Raw genomic sequence first — 23857 nt, 5'->3', positions numbered from 1 at the left:
CCTGTAGCCTGTAATAGTATATCTATTTTACCGGATTCATAATATATAGACATGGTGCTAAAACTTGCTTCTTTTTTTCAGCGAGAATACAAAAACACCTCAAGTAAGTAATACAATTTTATTTCCTCTTATTTATCTTATAACTACATATTAATCACATAAATTACGCAGAATGCTTTTGAGAATACACAAAATAACTGAACATAGCAATATTCGTTATTTCTTGATTAAAATCATCAGAATGTTAAAATGTACACGTTAGTAATTTGGTCATGTTATAATTGAAAACTATACTAATTATTTTAATGCTTACAGAAGCAAGAAAAAGAAAATGAAGAAAAAAAGGAAGAGAGAAGAAGAAGAGAGAAGAAGAAGAGAGAAGAAGAAGAGAGAAAAGGAAGAGCCCCTCGATACGAGGAGAAGAAAGAGAGTAAGCATCCATCTTTAATTATAATACAGTTCCTTATTGTTTGACAATGCGAGGAAACACTCTCTTGTTTCCTACTACTGCCTTTTAAAAAACACTTTCCTGTAAATAAGGAGAGGGGAACAGCAGCTGTTTTTCAAGATGTAAAGTAAAAATAATCTAACAATTACAAGAGAAAATATATAAAAACAACATATAAACAAAGTTTGTTTAAAAACGTATTTTACCTATAGTAATTCGGTTTTTGATTGTTTATTAACAGGAACAGTACGAAGACAGTGGTCAAGAGGATGCCCCTCTAATAAAATCAATGAAGATGGGTGGCGATCAGTTGTAAGTATTATTAATGACATATTTTTCAAACTAAAAAATCCTTTAAATAATAATAATAATAATAAATAGGAAACGAGTTTGTTTTTAGTACCATATGTATTCCATTATTATTTAAGAATGGGAATACCAACACTTTTTATTTTTATTTTTCAGAGAGAAAATGATGGCGCAGCCACTACAAGTAACATCTTCGAAAGAAGAATTCAAAAAAATAAAACTGGCATTGCAGGAGATAAATGTAAACATATATAATCTCCTACAAAATATACCCTATTAAAAATGTGTATATAAGTTATCTAATAAATTGTGTCTTGATGTTAAATATTGTTTTGTTTTGTTATTTTTTTATTCATAAAAAGACGTGCTGATATGTCACGCGCTGTTATTTTGGGTGGTGAAGTGTTTTCTTTATGAAAGGCTAGGCTTTGTATGAGGTGTGATAAAGAACTTGCACTTAATAGTTACAAGATGACCATCAATAAAGGTTTATAGATTGAATAGAAAAGCTATTCATCGCTCATCCTTTGTGTAGGATTATTAAGCGAATGAATGCTCTTCAGAACATAAAAAGTTGACGGTGTACCCAAGAAAAGCCCCTGGGTAGGGTTACTGGTCTTTTCCAGAGACCGTACCCATGGGGAGGCGTGCTTAAACACCGTGGGTGATGTAAGCACGTTAAAAATTCTGCCCAGCCCAGACCCAAGAAAGTACAAAGTTTTCGCCCTGGGTACACAATAGGACTTTGTGACTCGTCCTTTGAAGACGGAGTCTGTACACATAAGTGGTGTGTAATGAACCTTAAGTGGATATAAAACACTTAGAAACAGATTTTTTAATGTGGGTATGATAAAAACATTTTGTAATTGTGTTAAAATAGCAGTGTGTAATGAACGAAAAAAGATGTTGAACAGCGTACGTGAAAACAATTCTTTTAAAAACATAAAATACAATATATTGGAAAACAACTTACTTTTTTGTTTTGTTATTTTGCTGAAGAAGTTTTTTTCTGGTAACGTCTTGGATTCACCACAACAGTTGTAAGGTATAAGATCAATTTTCTTTCAACAAACATGAACGTTGATCTGTAGACTTTTCGGCGAATGAATGACAATGAAACCAAAAGCACCCTTTTTATACTCGAGGGAGGCACCCCCAGCTCAGTCCAAGGACGCACACCTGCACCAAGGCCATTGTTTCTTACACAAAGGCCATTGTTTCCTACCGAGGCCATACACCTGCACCCACCTATACAAAGGCCATTGTTTCCTAGACAAAGGCCATTGTTTCCTATCAAGACCATACACCTGCACCCACCTATACAAAGGCCATTGTTTCCTATACAAAAGCCAGTGTGTCATTGTTTCCTACACAAAGACCATTGTGCCATTGTCTCCTACACAAAAGCCATCGTTTCCTACCGAGACCATACACCGGCACCCACCTATACAAAGGCCATTATTTCCTACACAAAGGCCATTGTTTCCTATCAAGACCATACACCTGCACCCACCTATACAAAGGCCATTGTGCTTTTTTTTTTTTTTTTTTTTTTTTTTTTTTTTTTTTTTTTTTTTTTTTTTTTTTTTATTTTTTTTATTTTTTTTTTTTTTTTTTTTTATTTAATTTTTTTTTTCTTTTTTTTTTGTTAATATATGTCTATGTAACAGTGAACCTCGACATACATACACTATTTAGATATTCATACATCAATACATACATACATACATACATCAATACATACATACATACATACATACATACATACATACACTATTTAGATAAAGAAAGAAACACATGTTTTATTTAACGACGCACCCGACACATTTTATTTACAGTTATATGGCGTCAGACATATGGTTAAGGACCACACATATTTTGAGAGGAAACCCGCTGTCGCCACTACATGGGCTACTCTTTCCGATTAGCAGCAAGGGATCTTTTATTTGCGCTTCCCACAGGCAGGATAGCACAAACCATGGCATTTGTTAAACCAGTTATGGATCACTGGTCGGTGCAAGTTGTGTACACCTACCCATTGAGCCTTGCAGAGCACTCACTCAGGGTTTGGAGTCGGTATCTGGATTAAAAATTCCCATGCCTCGACTGGGATCCGAACCCAGTACCTACCAGCCTGTAGACCGATGGCCTAACCACGACACCACCGAGGCCGGTTATTTTAGATATTCATACATCAATACATACATACATACATACATACATACTTAAATGCGGGCGATTCGGTGTCATAGGTTGGTGTTCCAGTAACGACATGGAATAATCTCTCTCTCTCTCTCTCTCTCTCTCTCTCTCTCTCTCTCTCTCTCTCTCTCTCTCTCTCTCTCTCTCTCTCTCTCTCTCTCTCTCTCTCTCTCTCTCTCTCTCTCTCTCTCTCTCTCTCTCTCTCTCTCTCTCTCTCTCTCTCTCTCTCTCTCTCTCTCTCTCGCTCTCTCTGTCGCGCGCGGTCGGTCTGGCATCGATCCCTGTCGTTTGACTCATTGGGCTATTTCTCGTACCAGCCAGTGCACCCTGACTGGTATATCAAAGGCCGTGGTATGTACTTCCCTGCCTGTGGGATGGTGCATATAAAAGTCCTTTGTTGCTAATCGAAACGAGTAGCTCATGAAGTGGCGACGGCTGGTCTCAATATGTTTGTGGTCCTTAACCATGTGTCTGACGACACATAACCGTAAACAAAATATGTACACATATGTCCAGACAAACACATACATGCACGCACGTCCAGACACACACATACATGCACGTACGTCCAGACAAACACATACACACAAACACACGTCCAGGCAAACACATACACGCACGTACGTCCACACAAACACATACACACACACGCGCGTCCAGACACACACATACAGGCACGCACGTCCAAACAAACACATACATGCACGCACGTCCAGACACACACATACATGCACGTACGTCCAGACAAACACATACACACAAACACACGTCCAGGGAAACACATACACGCACGTACGTCCACACAAACACACACACACACACACACGCGTCCAGACAAACACATACAGGCACGCACGTCCAGACAAACACATACATGGACGTACGTCCAGACAAACACACAAACGCATACACGCACACACGTCCACACACTCACATACACGCACGTCCATACACACACATACATGCACGCACGTTCAGACAAACACATACACACACACGTCCAGACAAACACATACATACACGTGCGTCCAGACACACACATGCATGCACGCATGTCCAGACAAACACATACACAGACAAACACATACATGCACGTATGTCCAAATACACACATACACACACACGTCCAGACAAACACATACATGCACGTACGTCAAGACAAACACATACATGCACGTACATCCAGACAAACACATACATGCACGTACGTCCAGACAAACACATAGATGCACGTACGTCCAGACACACACATACATGCACGCACACATGCATACACGCACGCATGTCCAGACAAACAAACACACAAATAGACACACGCACACACACAAACACAAACGCACACACAAACACACACTCGCACGCACACACACACACACACACACACACACACACATACACACACACACACACACACACATACACACACAATATAAAACCTCTGGGAATTGCTGTAAACTCGTGACATTTTTATTAACAGCAACCAAGTCGTGTCCGTCGCCTCCATCGCTACCCAACGGCGATGCTGTCTACAGCTCAATGCTGGTAGGAAGTGTCACTAACTACAGCTGTAACAAAGACTACCAATTTTGTGGACTCAGTCTGTCAAGTGTCTGCGATATATCTCAATCGTGGAATGGACTTAATGGTTCCTGCAAACGTGTTGCTTTCTATAACTACGTGAGTAGAGGATCGCATAATGCATTATTTTTATACCTAACATATGATATGAACGATACAGAAATACACGAGGGCAATAATATGTTTTATTATATAATCAGAAGCTTAATACAAACTGTTTTTATAAACAATATAGGCAACTTTAATTCCAGTCAGCAATTATGCGATATACAAATGACGTAAGAATGTGTGGTACCGTTTCCTTTTGAATGGAAATGACGTCAAACATGAATATTTCTGAAGTAGTTGGCGCTGGGTGGAAGGTGGAAATCTTAGGCACACCCTCGATGATTCCAGGTAATTATAATGATAAATGCTTACCGGCCTCAGTGGTGTAGTGGTTAATCCATCGGACTTAACACTGGTAGGCACTGCCTTCGCCTCTTAAAATCAGCTTCCACACAGAGCGAGTTTAACAACGCTATGGGTAGGTGCAAGGTCACCGCATCAATTTCTCCCTCACTAATCGCTAACCCACTGTCCTGGAGAGACAGACCAGATAACTGAGGTGCGTGTTCACGATAGCGTGATTGAACATTAATTGGATTAAAACCACGAAAATAAGTTTAAACAAAAAATAAACACCATGAGTCTCTCTTTTGAAAATGAAATGGCGGCGGGAAAAGTGCGCAAAGCAGAATATTTGCAATAGGCATAGATTTTCATTTTGGTACATGACCCTTCGCCGGAGGGCCCATTGGGCTACTTCTCGTTCTAGACAGTGTACCATGACTGGTATATCAAATGCCGTGGTATGTGCTATCCTGTCTGTGGGATGGTACACATACACATCCCTTGCTGCTAATCGAATCGAGTAGCCCATGAAGTGGCGACAGCTGGTTTCCTCTCAATATACGTGTGGTCCTTAACCACGTGTCTGACGCCATAAAACTCTAAATAGCATGCGTTGAGTGCGTTGTTAAATAAAACATATCTCTCTCTCTCTCTCTCTCTCTCTCTCTCTCTCTCTCTCTCTCTCTCTCTCTCTCTCTCTCTCTCTCTCTCTCTCTCTCTCTCTCTCTCTATCTCGCTCTATGTGTCAGTATGTATGTATGTTTGCAATTAAGTACCATATTTGTAAATTGAACAGTGTACCGTGACACAAGGCGCACAACCATTCAATCATATGATAAACACGCACAGAAAACAGTATCAGGTAGTGTACACTCAAATATAAAACACAATTACCCAATGGATAACTGATGATGTTTTTGGAAGAATGTAGCGCCGAGAAACACGACGTTTCAAACTTAACATAATGCACAATATTAAACTTAAAGGGACATTCCTGAGGTTGCTGCATTGTAAGATGTTTCCGAAAAATAAATATTTCTACGATTAAACTTATATTTTAAATATATTCTCATGTTTAGAATGTAAGTGTCTGTATATTCAATGTCAGGCCCGTACGCAGAAATGTGTATGGGGGGTGCGTAATCGATGGCCCAAAGACTCGGGTTTTCTAGGAGGGTCCGGGGGCATGTCCCTCCGAAATGAGAGAGAGAGAGAGAGAGAGAGAGAGAGAGAGAGAGAGAGAGAGAGAGAGAGAGAGAGAGAGAGAGAGAGAGAGAGAGAGAGAGAGAGAGATTGCGAGAGACAGTACGATAGATTGCGCTGTGACCATGACAACAAAGTGCCAAAGCCAATTTGTACTCATTAGTCTTTTGGTTTTATTTTCAGGTATGTATCTGGTGAAACACAAATTGAGAATACGATTTGTGTATTTGTGTGTTTTATCAGCTTGTCTTGGTTTATGGTTATTGCATAGTCAATTTTAAGTAGGAAAGTCATTCGAATCAATAAGATATATGTTAGGCAAATTATTTGAACGGCAACAGTTTCCTGTGCACCAGTCTTCAAAAGAAACGCCACAGAGAAACTGTGCTTGAGACTCATGGTTATTGACTACCTTAACTGTTACCAGTTGCCTGATGCACGGTATGGCTGGGGTCGATCACTGTCGGTGGACCAATTGGGGTATATCTCGTTCTAGCCAGTACACCACGACAGGTATATCAAAGGTTGTGGTACGTGCTATCCTGTCTATCTATTGTTACTAATGAAAAAACAACAACAATGTAGCGGGTTTCCTTTTGAAGGATATATGTCACAAATACCAAATGCTTAACATCTAATAGCCGATGATTAATAAATCAATGTGTTCTAGTGGTGTCGTTAAACAAAAACAAAACACTTTTAAAAACACACTTGTTGGATTAGGTTACATACCCTGTTTGTTTTTTTTTTTTTTGGGGGGGGGGGGGGAGGTGTGTATTCTATTTCTCTCTGAATTATACTTTATATATATTTGTCGCAATTAATTTATTGTAATTAAATTTGTTATATTTGTCGTAATTAAACGATAATTTTATCAGGCTCTCTATGTCCGGTTATTGTTATTCATTCATTTCGTTTCATTTGTTCTGCTTATGTCCAATTAAGTTTCAAGTGCGCCTTCCTGGACACACACCTCAGCTGTCTGATCAGGACGGACGTTAATGGTTAACTGTTAGTAGTTAGCAAGTGCGAATTCAGAGCTAAGATATTACACTTCCCAATCAGCCAATGTATATAAAGTGTGAATCCATTATATATAGTTAATCAATCCACTGTACCGCTGTGCACGTTCTGAAAAAACTTAATCACCCTTAAATAGTTTTATAAACAGTGAAATACACACACACACACACACACACAATCTCTCTCTCTCTCTCTCTCTCTCTCTCTCTCTCTCTCTCTCTCTCTCTCTCTCTCTCTCTCTCTGTCTGTCTCTCTCTCTCTCTCTCTCTCTCTCTCTCTCTCTCTCTCTCTCTCTCTCTCTCTCTCTCTCTCTCTCTCTCTCTCTCTCTCTCTCTCTCTCTCTCTCTCTCTCTCTCTCTCTCTCTCTCTCTCTCTCTCTCTCTCTCTCTCTCTCTCTCTCACACACACACACACACACACACACAGACAGAGACAGAGAGATTATTAGTTATGTGGGGCTTTTTTTTTGACATGGCGCCGAAGGAAATACAGATTTTGCAAGGACATACAATCCCGTTTGCCCTGTCAAAAAATTACTATTTTAAAAAAGCCTTAAGTAGGCCTAAACTCAGTTTAAGTTGTAATATACTTTAATAACATAACCTCTCATCAAGTTCCTAAAAAAATATTTTATTGATTTTTTTTCTAACAAATAAATATGCAAGATGTTTACAGCTTTTTGTTAATTGTTTGCGTGTGAAGAATCAACATACTGTCAAAAGCAGACTATTTATAAACAAAGGGGAACAACTCATGTCGCCTTTGTATGTTGTGTATTTTAAACGTTTGCAGTTATTGTGTAATCGTGTCAAAAAAAAAAAAAATCAAAACAAATTTGAACACCCGCAGCCGAACAACAAATATTTGTCGGGTTGTACTAACTTGTATAGCCTGTACAAAGTATGTAAAATTATTACTTAAAACATTCCATGTACGTTCTAGTTGTCAATAAACTGCAACCTGGCACATTTTAGGCCAAACGTGCATAATAAATCTTCAAAAAACGGTAAAAATAAAATATACCTAGTTGTGGTATTCTCATTCATAATGGATTCAAGACTCAACAAATTTAATAATTTAGGCGTGTTGGAGAAAATTTGATCGGTTCATACAGCCAGTCAAGAAAATCACGTGACATTTCGTACACACCGCCAAATCCAGTATGTTCCTGCAAATGGCATGGTGTACTTGTGGTATGCGTTAGGTATTGACCAATCAAAACACATGGAATTTAGTTTATTACCCTCGTGGGTTTCGGTATCGTCAGTATCATATATTGCATTAATACTATCTTTATCATACAATATCAAGCTTAATGCAACGTGTTTGTGTGTTTTTATGTTGTTGCTGTTTGTGTGTTTGTTTGTTTGTTTGTTGTTCTTGTTGTTCTTGTTTTTTTGTCTGTTTTTTTTGGTGTGTTTTTGTTTGATTTTGTGTTTTGTTTGGGGGGTGGTAACCTGGATACGCAACTATCAATCAATCAACGATTTGATTCGTGCTTATATTCACTAAAGGTTCAAGCGCCACTGTCTTGGGCACATCCTCCGACATTCGCCGTTGGATGTGTCCCAGACATATCCAACTATAATTCCAATCAGCCATCAATCGATATTCAAATGACGTATGCATATGTGATGAAGAGTCACTTTGAAAGGGAACGGCGTCGGACGATCCATACATACAAATAAGCTAGCATGACGTTTATTTTATGTTATTCTTCTAGTTCAATGGCATGTAAATGCCAATACACCGTCACCACGTATTAATGTTGTGAGTTGAGACATTGTTGACGACAGCCGGAAAGGGAGATGGGCCATAAATCCATTGATCAATATTTACTGAATATGCATCATTGTTGAATGATAATAGTTAGGTATTAGGAACACCTCAAAATCAAGGCCAATTTTAACCCCCCATGGTCGCAATAGCCGAGTTTCACAGATGATCAATGTCAAAGGAAGTTATTCTTTTAGACCAAAAAACCCCACGTAAATGCATACTCTTGTTTTCTTTGATAATAGTATATGAATTAATTGGGCAAACATTACAACCGGTAATTTTACAGTAGGTTTTATGACTACCAAAGATCTTGAAAGACGATTGGGTTTTAGAAGTGAAATTTGAAAGTTGGCGTTCTTTTATTAGCAAATCACAAATTCAAACAATAAAAATGACTAAAAACACAACAATGAACTGTATGATCAACAGGATGAAAACGATTGACAGAAATAATTTCCCTCAGTGATTAATCGACCTTCCTGGACTGTATGTGTGTGAGTGTGCGCGTGCGTGCTTGAACATTTAGTATATGTATGCGTGTGTCTAACATGTTGAATAGCCTGCGAGCTTATCACGATGCTGTTTCTCAGACTAGACACATGCTACCATGTGGAACCCGAGGCATCCTTTCTCCTGCTATTTCTCGTCACCGCCAGTGCACCACGACTGGTATATCAAAGGCCGTGGTATGTGCTATCTTGTCTGTGGGATGGTACATATAAAAGATCCCTTGCTGCTAATCGGAAAGAGTAGCCCGTGGAGTGGCGACAACGGGTTTCCTCTCTCAATATCTGTGTGGTATTTAACCATATGTCTGACGCCATATAACCGTAATTAAAATGTGTTGAGTGCGTCGTTAAATAAAACATTTTCTTTCTTATTTTCTTTCATTTCTCCTGAGGTAAGCCTACGATCTTACCACGATAGTGTTTCTCAGACGAGACACATGCTACCATGTTGAACATGAGACATCCTTTCTCCAGATGTAAGCCTACGAGCTTATCGCGATAGTGTTTCTCAGACTAGACGCATGCTACCATGTAGAACCCGAGGCATCCTTTCTCTAGACGTATGCCTACGAGCTTACCACGATAGTGTTTCTCAGACGAGACACATGCTACCATGTTGAACATGAGAAATCCTTTCTCCAGATGTAAGCCTACGAGCTTATCGCGATAGTGTTTCTCAGACTAGACACATGCTACCATGTTGAACCCGAGGCATCCTTTCTCTAGACGTATGCCTACGAGCTTACCACGATAGTGTTTCTCAGACGAGACACATATTACCATGTTGAACATGAGAAATCCTTTCTCCAGATGTAAGCCTACGAGCTTATCGCGATAGTGTTTCTCAGACTAGACACATGCTACCATGTTGAACCCGAGGCATCCTTTCTCTAGATGTAAGCCTGCAAGCTTACCACGATAGTGTTTCTCAGACTAGACGCATGCTACCATGTTGAACCCGAGGCATCCTTTCTCCAGATGTAAGCCTGCAAGCTTATCATGATAGTGTTTCTCAGACTAGACGCATGCTACCATGTAGAACCCGAGGCATCCTTTATCCAGATGTAAGCCTGCAAGCTTATCATGATGGTGTTTCTCAGACTAAACGCATGCTACCATGTTGAACCTGAGGCATGTTTTAATTTTAATTTTTAACGACACCACTAGAACACATTGATTAATTAGTCATATGCAAATGTCAAACATTTGGTAATTTTCAACAGTAGTTATCAGAGGAAACCCGCTACATTTTGTTTTTGTTCTAATTCAGCAACAAATATTTTACATACACTTTACCACAGACAAGAAAGCACACACCTCGGCCTTTGACCAGTTGTGGTGCACTGGTTGGAAGGAGAAAAAACCCAATCGACCCTGCGAAATAAGCAAGAGAGCATTCAACCACATCAGCTAAATCCCCCTATTGGATCTGAGGCATCCTTTCTCCAGATGTAAGCCTACTGGCCTACCATTAGGGTGACTATTGCGATAGTTAGAATATTAGTACTATTGCAATAGTATCGTGAATTCTTAAATCGCTTGATAACAGTGATATGAATAGATATATCGCAAAACTATTTGCCTCAATATTTCAAAATGTATGTTTGAATGCATGTATTGATACGAGTTGAGCTATTGAGGCATCCATGTGTATGTGTGTATGCATGTATGTATGTATGCATGTGTATGTATGTAAGTAAGTAGGTAGGTTGGTAGGTAGGAAGGTAGGTATGTAGGTATGTATGTATTGATGTATGCATATCTATATATTGTATGTATGTCGAGGATGACGATTACATACATATATATTAAGACACTGGCACGGGAAATAACTAAATCCTTTCTGGCCTCACACATTGTTCCATACCGTTGCTGTGACTTGAACCCATGGCACCGAATCGCCCGCAGATACCGGACTTACAAAGATACCTTCTGAGCTATTGAGGCATCCATACAAAGGATGCTCTTTAACTCAGCCATATGCATGGGGCCTACAAGTCACGCGGTCGATCCGGCTTACATGCATTAAATAATGGGTATACTATGTATGTATGCATGCACGTATGCATGTATGGCGCGAGACGTAGCCCAGTGTTAAAGCGTTAAGTTGATGCTCGGTCGGTTTGGGATGGATCCCCGTCGGTGGGCCCACAACTGGTATATCAAAGGCCGTGGTATGTGCTATCTTGTCTGTGGGATGATGGTGCTTACAAGGGATCGATCTAATATTTGTACTATGTTAAATTTCATTTTATTTCCAAAAAATATATTTGTGTCGTACGTACGAAATTATTTGAAGACAAAATCCAGTTTGTGCTTCTTACAAATATTAAGACGAGCAGAAACACATTGAATATACAGACATTGATATTCTTATAGTTTAACCGTAGAAATATTGTATTAGTCGGAAACATCTTACAATGCAGTATAATAATACAAGACCACGCATCAACATAGAATATGATATATATATAGTTAGCGATGAAGACCAAGTACGGAATCAAGATAGCAAAGTCGAAACATCAGTTCCCAAGACAAGATATATATATTTTAAAAGCAAGAAAGCAAGGTTTTTCATAACTCTTTGCATTTCACAAACACTGCATATTTTCCATTTTCAAAACGCAAAAATGAAAATAATATTTAGTTATCTACCGTCAAACCGGAGGGGATTATAGGTTTCATCCACATCTGTCTGTCAGTATGTCTGACCGTCTGTCCGTCCGTCGCTCTCACATATGTTTTTCGGATGTTTGTGCAGAAGGCTTTGAGATATTGAGGTGAAATTATGTGTGCTGCTTGACCAGTGACTGTTAAAAATCAAGTTAGACTTTGATGGCGATTTACTCATTTTGGACGGAGTTGTGGCCCTTGACCCTAGGAGATATGGAAATGTGTTTTCCGGATTTGTTTTGTTTTTGATTTTTTTTTTTGCAGAAGGCTTTCAGATATTAACCTGAACATTTATGTACAGCTTTATCATGAACGGTTTCATATCAAGTTTCACTTTCATGGCGATTTACTCAGTTTACATGGAGCTATGGCTCTTGAATTAGAGGACGGGACGTAGCCCAGTGGTAAAGCGCTCGCTCGATGTGCGGTCGGTTTAGAATCGATTACCGTCGGCGGGCCCATTTGGCTATTTCTCGATCCAGCCATACACCACGACTGGTATATCAAAGGCCGAGGTATGCACTACCCTGTCTGTGGGATGGTGCATATAAAAGATCCCTTGGTGCTAATCGAAAAGAGTAGCCCATGAAGTGGCGACAGCGGGTTTCCTTTCTCAATATATGTGTGGTCCTTAGCCATATTGTCTGACGACATATAACCGTAAATAAAATGTGTTGAGTGCGTCGTTAAATAAAACACTTCTTTCTTCCTTGAATTAGACAATGTGAATATTGGTTTTCCGGACTTCTTTTTTAGAAGGCCTTGATATATTGAACTGAATTTTTGTATATAACTTTATCATGTACTGTTACAGATGAAGTTTAGCCTTCATGGCGATTTACCAGAGTTTTTTGTGTTTTTTTATCATATTTATGACCGTTGAACTTAGGAGATATGAACATTTGTTTTCTGGACTTTTGTTTTGCAATACCTGTAAATATTGAGGTGAAATTTCGTATATAGGTTTATTGATAAAGTCTAACTTCCATGGTGATTTACCCACTTTTCCCAAATGTTTGATCCTTGAATTTAGGAGATACGAAAATTTGCTGGGTCAAGTAGGGGACGTGTTATCATTTATATACAAACTCCTCAAAAACGTAGGGGAAAACCCGTCTATATATAATCTTCAAAAACAGTTGGGGAACTCTAATAAGAATTTACAATTGCCAAAATTGTAAAGTATATCAGCTGTGGTGAATGGATATATGATAATAGTGAATTAATTCGGCAAACATTACAGCCGGTAGTTCAGTATTACAGTAGGTTTTATGACCACCCAAAATCTTGAAGGAAGATTGGGGTCAGAAGTGAAATTTGAAAGTTGACGTTATTTTATCAGTAGTGAGTGATACCGCCACGATGTGTCTGATATTCACTGAGTCGACGAGGCATACTGCGTATGAGTCTCCTAATGGCCATTTGAGGGAGACTGTTCCACTCCTCTTGCGGCGCCTGACAAGTTCCGCTAACGTGGTCGGAGATATGACCGGCATCGGTGGCGTCGTGGCAGGCCATCGGTCTACAGGCTGGTAGGTACTGGGTTCGGATCCCAGTCGAGGCATGGGATTTTTAATCGAGATACCGACACCAAACCCCGAGTGAGTGCTCCGCAAGGCTCAATGGGTAGGTGTAAACCACTTGCACCGACCAGTGATACATAACTGGTTCAACAAAGGCCATGGTTTGTGCTATCCTGCCTGTGGGAAGCGCAAATAAAAGATCCCTTGCTGCCTGTCGTAAAAAGAGTAGCCTATGTGGCGACAGCGGGTTTCTTCTAAAAACAGTGTCAGAATGAAAATATGTTTGACGTCCAATAGCCGATGATAAGTTAAAAATCAATGTGCTCTAGCGGCGTCGTTAAATAAAACAAACTTTACTTTTGGTCGGCGATATTTGACGTTGACACACACTTCTCCCTATTGCACAATATGGGGGGGGGGGGGGGGGGGGTTTGGTATGTCAGTCCTAGTGATACCACCCCACACCATAACCGATCCACCGGCATATCTGTCATGAAATCGCATTGTGACGTTGGCGTGCCTGTCAAGGAAGTCCAAAGTAAATGTGGACTCGTCTGAAAATATGACACGTGACCAGCGACGAATACCCCAGTTTTCACGCTCCCTACATCATTCACGTATGTGGGCAATGTGACGACTTGTCAAGGTAGGTACAACCCGGGGTCGTCAAGTTTGAAGATGGTCTGCATGAAGACGATTTCTAATCGTTTGACCCGTAACTCGGACACCAGTAGCCTGATTTGATTTGCCGTTTGAGCTCAATTTCTTAGAGCCTGGTTATGGATGATTCGATTCTGTACTCCTGTCATTGCCCTGGGACGACCTGAACGGGGTCGATCGACAACAATTTGGGTTTGTTGGTACCTGTTCCATAATCTGCTAATCACTGACTTCGAAGCATTGAACGTGTTGGCCATTTCACTTTGACTTCTGCCCGTTTGCAGCATGTCAATAGCCCGTAGACGCTCATCGCGTTGCTTACGCCGCATCGCAAATTCAAACAATTAAAATGACTGAAAACAAAACAATAACAACTGTATGATCAACAGAATGAAAACAATTGACAGAAATAATGTTCCACGGTGATTAATATTCTTCTTTCTCCATCGTACGCTCAGGCAGAGACCCCAGTGGCTCGAACAAAAGCTGCTGTATTCCGTAGGTTCTCTAAGGAGCCAAAGAGTTTCTCCTTCAGGGGTTCTTCCGAAGGCGAGACTGCTTTTCTTTGGTTCTGGTAGACGGGACAATGTTGCAGGAAATGTTCTACCTTCCTGGAAATTGTCAAAATCCAGGATGATACGCCGCGCACGTGCACGGCGCAACTGCGTGATGCACGTGCAAACAATGGAATGTGTTTCGGTGTGTTGATAAACAGATCTGAACGTTCTTTACTAGGACGTCTGTAGTCAAAACGTGTGTTCGGTCTAATAGTTGATATTAACATTTATACTATAACTTGCCCATGATATCCATGTCATAAACCCATATGATAGTTTACTTTATTAACCCGGTTAAAGGGACATTCCTGAGTTTGTTATCGACTAACAGAGACTTTTTAACGATTGTAATTACATATTAAATATATTTGTTTCTGCATAAAATATTAGTGGCTGTATATTAAACGTGTTTCTAATCGTTCTACTATTTGTACTAGGTTAAATTTCATTTTATTTCAAAACATATTTATTTTGTCGTACGACCGAAATTATTAGAAGACAGAATCCAGTCTGGGCTTCTTACAAATAGTAAGACGCTCAGAAACACACTGAATATACAGACACTGATATTCTAAACAAAACAAAAAATATATATATTTAATATGTATGTGTAATCGTAGAACTATTTTATTTGTCGGAATCATCTTACTATGCAGCAAACTCAGGAATGTGCTAATCGTGATGACGTCATATTATCGATGGCGGCGATTTTAGTACTGTGATTTACTAAAAATAAATAATTAAAATGTTGTTTTAGAAGTGTCATAGGAAAAATTAAATTTGCTACTCGTGTTTTTTTTAATATGTAAAATATCAACCTCGTCTAGTTAATCGGTATTTGTCTTGGCAGAGCCTCGACAAATACCGATTAACACAGACTCGGTTGATATTTTCCATATTAAAAATAAACGTGACTTATCTTCTATTTATTTATTATCCACATGGTTCAACATAACCGAGTTAATAATAATAATACTAATAATGCGAAGCACACTTATAATAACAAGTGTAATGACGTAATTTTGGAAAGCGACGTCATAGCATGACGTTGCTTCTCCAGTCCTAGCATTTGAAATATGACGTCATATCGTCGACACCTTCCTGTTGTGCGCATGACAGAACAGGCAAGACGTCTTGAACAGAGCTCCGGGTAAATATGGAAAATATGCACAGTATACCAAGTTTTAATTGTAAATATGAGCAGATTTAAATACCGACTGTTATTGTTCTCCTGGTCGCGTCTAATTAGTAATGTCTGGAAGAAGAGGAAGAAGTCTAAACATTCTAAAACTGGCCACACCCCACCATTGAAAAGTACGTCCAAGATGGCCGCCGCCGCACCAACGCCTATTCCACCCTCGGACATTCAGGTATCTGAAATGATTGCACAAGCTCATGACTCTTTGTATTCTGCTACACCGGAATCTTCTATGAGTGGTAATGATTCGATAAATCGCTCACAAACGTCTCAAAAGGATGACGCTACTCCATTGAATGCAACTCACACTGTGGACACTGAGTGTAAACAAATCAACCAGCATGTGTTGCACGAACATACAGTGAGTAACAGTGGTGGTAATATATTACCTGATGGCAATATGCACGCACAACACATGTCACAACCAGTGAGTCACAGTACACCGTTGCATGTTACAGGTGAATGTAAACAAAACGTAACGCCTGGCACTACACCTGTCATTATGCCGCCGCCGCCGCCGCCATGTTTGAACCACAGTGACTTACCAATGCAGTATCCACCTCCGCCGTACCCCCCTCCAGTTAATATGCACGCACTGGTGACAGATATGCATGTAATGTGTGAGAAAATGAACAACATGGAGAGATTCATAGGAAACTAGACTTGCTAGAAACGATATGTAGCAAATTTGAAAACTTGGAAAAAATGATTTGCGAAATAAAGGTGAAATTAAAGAAATACAAAATATACAAAAACAACATGAACACACAATGAAAGAAGCCGAACAGCAGCGTCACGGCATTAATCATCGTGTTGAAAATGTGGAACACGAAAACGGTTACCTTGAAAATGAAAACTATGAACTGAAAGAAAATATTCTACGATTCCAAACACATTCTATGAAATATAACATTATATTTGGTGGCATTCCCAGTAATGATGAGCAAGAGGATACGGGGGCAGTCCTAAAAACATTTTTGAAGGACGAATTGGATATCCAGGAAGCGGACAGCATTATATTCCAAAACATACATCGTTTACGACCTCGTACTGGTGGCAAACCACGCAGCATCATCGCCCGATTTAATCGCTTCAGCGATCATGATCGAGTATTTCAGGAAGTACCAGTGAGGCTCCGAAACAAACCCCAGTTCTCTGTACACCAGCGATATCCCTATGAAATAAACCAGAGGCGGTCCAGGTTAATCCCCAAGTTAAAAGAACTGAAACGAAGGGGCATCAGGACAAAGCTGGTCTATGGCCAGATTATGATGAATGGTCGTCCATATGAACCATCGCAACCTGCACAACAGCAAACAAATGATGACGCGACTCGTTCACCCCTCAACACACAAAGCACCACCCGTAAATAGGACAACACATCAGTCACATATGAGGGTGGAGGGTGCACCACCAGTAAAACTTTAAATATCACTTTTCTCAACGTTTGTGGTATAAAATCTAAATTATTAAATCCTGAGTTTCATGTTTTAATACAAAAGTATGATATTTTAGTTTTTGCGGAGACAAAGTTGGACAAATATGATGAATTGCAATTACCTAACGATTATGAATATCATGTGAAGAACAGAAAAGTTTGTGACAAGAAATCTGGTGGAATCATTGTTATTTATAAAAAGGTTTTAGCAAAAAGTATTAATTTTTTGAATTCTGAATCAGAATATGTTCTATGGTTTGAGATTGTAAATATTTTGCCAGTTATGAATGATAAAATATTATTTGGATGTGTTTATATTCCACCAGAAAATACAAGGTATTCTTCTGATAATGCTTTTTTTATGAATTAGAAGACGAAATGATTATGTTTTCTAGTCATACTAACAATATCTTTCTCCTTGGTGATTTTAATTCCAGAACGTCTACAATGCTTGACTTTGTTATGCCTGATGAACACTTAATAGAAATGTTAGAAATAGTTAGTGATGAGTTACTTTTGGAAAATATGTTTTCATTTCAAAAACTTGTTGATTTAAATATTCCTTTAGAAAGAACCAGTGAGGATAGTACAAGACACACTAACTATGGTATAAAATTGATAGAAATGTGTAAACGTTGTGCCTTGTTTATTGCCAATGGTCGGTTATTTAAAGATCAAAATTTTGGACGTATGACGTGTAAAGAGTCTAGTCTAGTTGATTATTTAATACTTGCACCAGATGCCTTTAAATTACTTACTGAATTTGAAATCCGTGATTTTAACCCGATGTTCTCCGATATACACAGGCAGTTACATTTTGTAATAAGTTCCAATGACACTGCCCAGCTTCATGCAGATAACCCTGACATACACCTTAACCATATACGATGGGATGAAAATAAAGCAGACGAATTTAAACAGGCACTTAATGACGATGATTTGTTAGCAAAAATTAATGGAGCTTTGGATAACCTTATTGATAGTGATAGTGTTACAACTGAACAGGTAAATCATATTGTAACCGATCTAGGTAGTTTATTTATCAATTCAGTAACCAGTGTGTTTGGTTTATCAAAACATCGATATACCTCGGGTAATTCGAAGCCATGGTTTAGCAAGGAATGCAAAATATAGAGAGATGCATTTCATGAAGTAAAAAACAGGTACTCAGCAGATAAGTCTAATGATGTCAAAATGTTATTGAAAAAAAGATCCAAAGAATAAAAGAAAGAGCTTAATTTAAATTATTAAAAACCTCAAGAAAAATGTGCCAAAGAACTTGATTCATTATCAAATTCTAACCCAAAAGCCTTTTGGAATACTTTGAATAAATTTTCAAATAATAAGCGTAAAAACCATGATATTCCAATAAATACATTATATAAATATTTTAAAACGTTAAATGCAGATACGCATGTTGATATAGATGATATAACGGACGATATAAACATAAACGAATTGTGTGAAAATCCCTTGTTTGACAACATTCTTAATGGTGTTATAACTGAAAATGAAATATCTGAAACAATCTTAAAGTTAAACAATAACAAAGCTCCAGGTGCTGATGGAATACTTAACGAATATCTAAAAAAATCTCCTCCTCTGTTAATCCCAGTCTATTTTAAGTTGTTTAATATTATATTAGACACATGTATCATACCAGACAGCTGGGCAGTGGGGATAATTAAACCAATATATAAAAATAAAGGTAATCCACATGATCCCGACAACTATAGAGCTATAACTCTAATCAGTTGTGTTGGTAAACTGTTTACTGCCATTATCAATAATAGACTGAACCTTTTTGCTACTGAAGTAAACTTAATAAACAGGAATCAGGCTGGATTTCGCAAAGGTCATTCAACGAGCGATAATATATATTGTATGCATGTTTTACTGTCGATATATCTGTCGTTTGGTAAAACATTATACTGTACTTTTGTTGATTTTCGAAAGGCTTTTGACTCTGTCTGGCGTACGGGGCTATGGAGAAAATTACAAAAATGTCAGATTAAAGGTAAATGTTTCAAAATAATTTTTAATTTGCATAGAAACATTAAATCATGCGTTGAAATTAATAATAAGAAATCTGATTTGTTCCTTGTCTAACAGGCGTGAGGCAGGGGGAACATTTATCACCATTTTTATTTTCAATATTTCTAAATGATTTTGAAGATTTTTTTTAAAATGCTTCACGGATCTCCTCTGGAAATAATTAAAGAAAATTGCCAAAACAAATTACATATATTTATTGAAATTTTCGTACTATTATATGCAGATGATACTGTAATTTTCTCCGAAACTCCTGAAGGTATGCAACATGCTTTTGATATATTTGATGACTATTGTAACTCTTGGAATGTTAGCATTAATGTGAGTAAAACAAAAGTTGTTATTTTTAGTAAGAGGAAGTCGAGGTCTAATGTTGAATTGATGTTGCAAGATGAACGTTTGGAAACTGTTGATTATTACTGTTATTTAGGAATTTGTTTTAAATATGATGGGAATTTTTCTAATGCAAAGCAACATCTTGTAGACCAAGCTCAAAAAGCACTTTTTGCCATATACATAAAAATACGGAACAATAGCATACCAGTTCATATACAATTAAAACTTTTTGATTCAATGGTTGAACCGATTTTATTATATGGATCAGAAATTTGGGGTTATGAAAATTTACAAATAATAGAAAAAATTCATCTCCAGCAAACGGATTTTGAAGGTAAAAAAAAGTACCCCAAATGTTATGGTATATGGATAATTAGGAAGGTTCCCTTTAGAAATACAAGTAAAGTTACGAATGGTGTCATTTTGGAGTAAACTGGTTAAAGACGAAAATAAACTTAGTAGTATTTTATATAAATTAATGTTCTCTTTAAACAGTGGTGAAAGAAATCAATTTAAATGGTTGAAATTCATAAAAAGTATTTTCGATAACTCGGGAATGGGGTACATCTATACCAATCAAAATAATTATTTCAAATCGTATAAACAAGAATTAAAACAAAACCTCTGTGATCAATTTATACAACAGTGGTTCTCGGAAATTACAAACTCTTCTAGGGGTCAATTTTATACATTATTTAAAACAGAATTTTATTTCGAAACCTATTTGTCGAGATTATCATACCAAAATATTTGTTTTTTATAACTAAATTGCGTACGTCAAATTTAAGATTACCAATCGAAACAGGCAGATGGTTTAACGTTCCTAGAGAAAATAGAATATGCAAACTTTGTAATACCGATATTGGAGATGAATACCATTATTTATTTAATTGTAAAAATGATAATATTGAAAATATTAGAAGAAAATATATAAAACAATATTATAGAATTAATCCTAGCGTTTTTAAAATGAAAGGTATGCTGTCATTATGTAATGCACCACTATTAAAAAACCTAGCTATATTTATTAAAAAATTATCTTGTCTTGTGAACTGACGTTTCTCCTCATATTTTAGCTATTTTGTTTGCATATCTTGTGTTCTGTTAATTATAGATACTTCTATGTTGACGCCTGTTCTTGTCATGTATGTTAATTATGCATTTGAAAATGTCCTCTTGTTACACATTGTAATGTGTCCGAGTGTTGTTTAATAACTCTTGAAATCTTGAAACAATTTGAGTTTGGTCTTGTTATTCATAAAGAAAACAACAATAATAATATGGATAATCAAGGAATTATTACACTCGCGTGCGAGTCGTACTGATTTTACGAAACTCGTGTCAGGATTCATGTATTACCCTCGCTGTCGCTCGAGCAGTCCAAAAATCCTGACATTCGTTTCATAAAATCAGTACGACACACAAGCTCGTATAATAATATATCTGTATTATTCCAATGTTTTTAATATTTTGATGTTTACAATTGACTAAATACCGGTATTCATCTTCAGTATCAGTAGTACACAACATGTTTTCTTTAGGGATGTTATACAATGTATCTGTTTCGAGAGGTTCACTTCAGTTTGACATACACAGCCTTTAATTATCCAGTGCCTCTATTGGTCAGATAACGAATCATGTCAAATAGGTTGCGAAGCAAAATTTCGTTTGGGATAATGTATAATATTGTCCTTTAGAAGAATTTGTAATATCCCAGAAACGACTCTTGATTGAATTGTTCGTAGAGTTTTTGTTTTAATTCTTGTTTATAGGATCTGAAGTCAACATATTGCTTAGTGTAGATGAACACCGTAACCCGTGTTATTCATTTCATTTCAACTTATTTTCGTGCTTATATCCAATTAAGGTTCAAAGACTGTAGGTTACTTGTTAGTTAGTTAGCGGTTATTGATTATTGAGAGAGAAGAGGCTGTAGTGGTCTCACACCTACCCATTGAGCACTTAAGAACTATATTTGGGTTGGAGCCGGTACCGGGTTGAGAACCCTGTACCTGCCAGCCTGTACAGCGATGCCTTAACCACGACACAACCGATACCGAGTTATCGTAAAATTATACGTTTTATGAATTTCACCCACCCGCATCATCCGTCACTACCAATAAAACTACTCGCATTGTGAAGATCGAAATGAACGCACGTAACAGCATGCGTAACCGATCTTAGAATTCAAATCTCATTTAGTGTAAAATTACCCATATATTCGAATACTTGAAAATACTATTCGAATAGTAGGAATAGCAATTAGTCATTAATTTGCTGAACAGTTTATTTATTGCTAGTAAAAAGAAGTGAATAAATCGATCGCTTCTTGGTGATCTTTCGCCTTAATTTAGAAACATTGACAAACCTGTCGATTTCGTGACCAACGTGTTAATTATACATCAGATGGCCAATGAGTGTCAACACTTAAGTTGTAGTAACAGTGATCCATCTCAATCTGAAATGCGCCTCAAGGAAATGTTGTTTTGTTTTGTCAGTAAAATAAACGCATGATTCATATAGCTATCGATTGTCGATCGTTACTCCTTCTTGTTACAGTTTTTTCTAGGGTCTTCTTGAGAAAAACACATATTTATTTTAAAATCATTCATTCATTCATTCATTCATTCATACACTCACTCACTAATTCATCCATCCGTTTAGTTGTTCAGGCTTCAGTGGTTAGATGTTTGTGCATGTCGATAGGTGTATAACGAGAACAATGTTGTTTGTGTTTTTGTTTTGTTTTTTTGTGTGGGTTTTTTTTTTTCGGGGGGGGGGGGGTGGTTTTTGTTTTCTTTTTACTTGGGAATTTGATCAATAATAAGACATGTCGACATTTTGATTTCTTTAAATAATTATTTACAATTTGCAGTTTTATTTTATTACAATAATTTTCAAACATGCTATCTAAACTTATGAACAATCTAAAACTAACATTTGACATAAGATAGTTTTTTCTAAGTCATATTACAAACATATTTAGACTTTCATACCAAAATTACGGGCATTTTGTCCAGCCGCTAGTCAACCCAATATCGGAAGTTATTAGAAACGGTTTTAGTGAACTCACTGAGCCCATACACATCAGTTTTGATACCAAGATCATACTTCTAAGTGCTGTAGATCTGAAGATATGCAGTTTTGACTATGAACTGCCGGCCATTTTGAAAAAGCCGCCATCTTTTTTTCACACCAACATTAGAAAATATAATCTTATTTAAGGATTGTCTATTATTTCCTTGACGTCCATCGGGGTATGAACACAAAAAAATCATCCGCAAAATCATATCACATAAGTTTGCAGATGATTTTTTTTTCTTTTGTTCATACCTAAATGAACGTAAAGGAAATAACAGAAACATACTTATATTTAAATTTGAAACATACTTAATAATAATATCAATAAAAGTTAATATATCACTTTCCTTTTTTTTCTTTAAAAACCCCAAAAGCAAAACAAAAACAACAATAGCCAATTACCAATATCAAATGACATCATCAGATATGACGTTCCCTGATGACGTAATTTTACATTCATCGATAACTGAACAAACTCCCGGGGGTTTGGTGAATGGACATAATTTTGAAAATAGAAATTAGTAAAATAACTTATGAAAATAAAAATGAAAAATAAAAATAATAATTTACAAGCCAAAATTAAAATGAATTGACTGCTCGGCCGAATATTTACGTAATTTGGAGCATTTCTGAAGGACAGTCCAAAAATAAATAAGAGAAAGAAGAGAGGATCGGACTATTTAATAATATATTTTTAAAAAAGGTAATTTCGACATAACATTTTGAACGAAGGTCCGATCTATGTGGCCACGCGAGTGGCCTCGTTAAGGCCGTTAGGGGAGAGGCTGGCGACTACGGCGAGCCGATGTCAGGAGTTGCAGTCAGCGATGGGATGAGTTGCTTCTTAGAGAGCAGATCTCTGATGACCACGCGGTAACCGGCGCCGCAGATCGTC

General features: G+C 37.6%; 1 long non-coding RNA gene across 1 annotated transcript; it reads left to right on the top strand.

Moving 5' to 3' along the window:
* The first annotated feature begins 370 nt into the window (after nt 1-370).
* Nucleotides 371-1078, top strand: LOC121386236. Its single transcript, XR_005959615.1, has 3 exons — nt 371-430; nt 690-760; nt 914-1078. It is a non-coding gene; the product is annotated as an uncharacterized LOC121386236 (long non-coding RNA).
* Nucleotides 1079-23857: the final 22779 nt, after the last annotated feature.

This window comes from Gigantopelta aegis, chromosome 12 (assembly GCF_016097555.1).
Source record: "Gigantopelta aegis isolate Gae_Host chromosome 12, Gae_host_genome, whole genome shotgun sequence".
Classification (NCBI taxonomy): Eukaryota; Metazoa; Mollusca; class Gastropoda; order Neomphalida; family Peltospiridae; genus Gigantopelta; species Gigantopelta aegis.
This window is presented reverse-complemented; position numbering and strand designations above follow the sequence as displayed.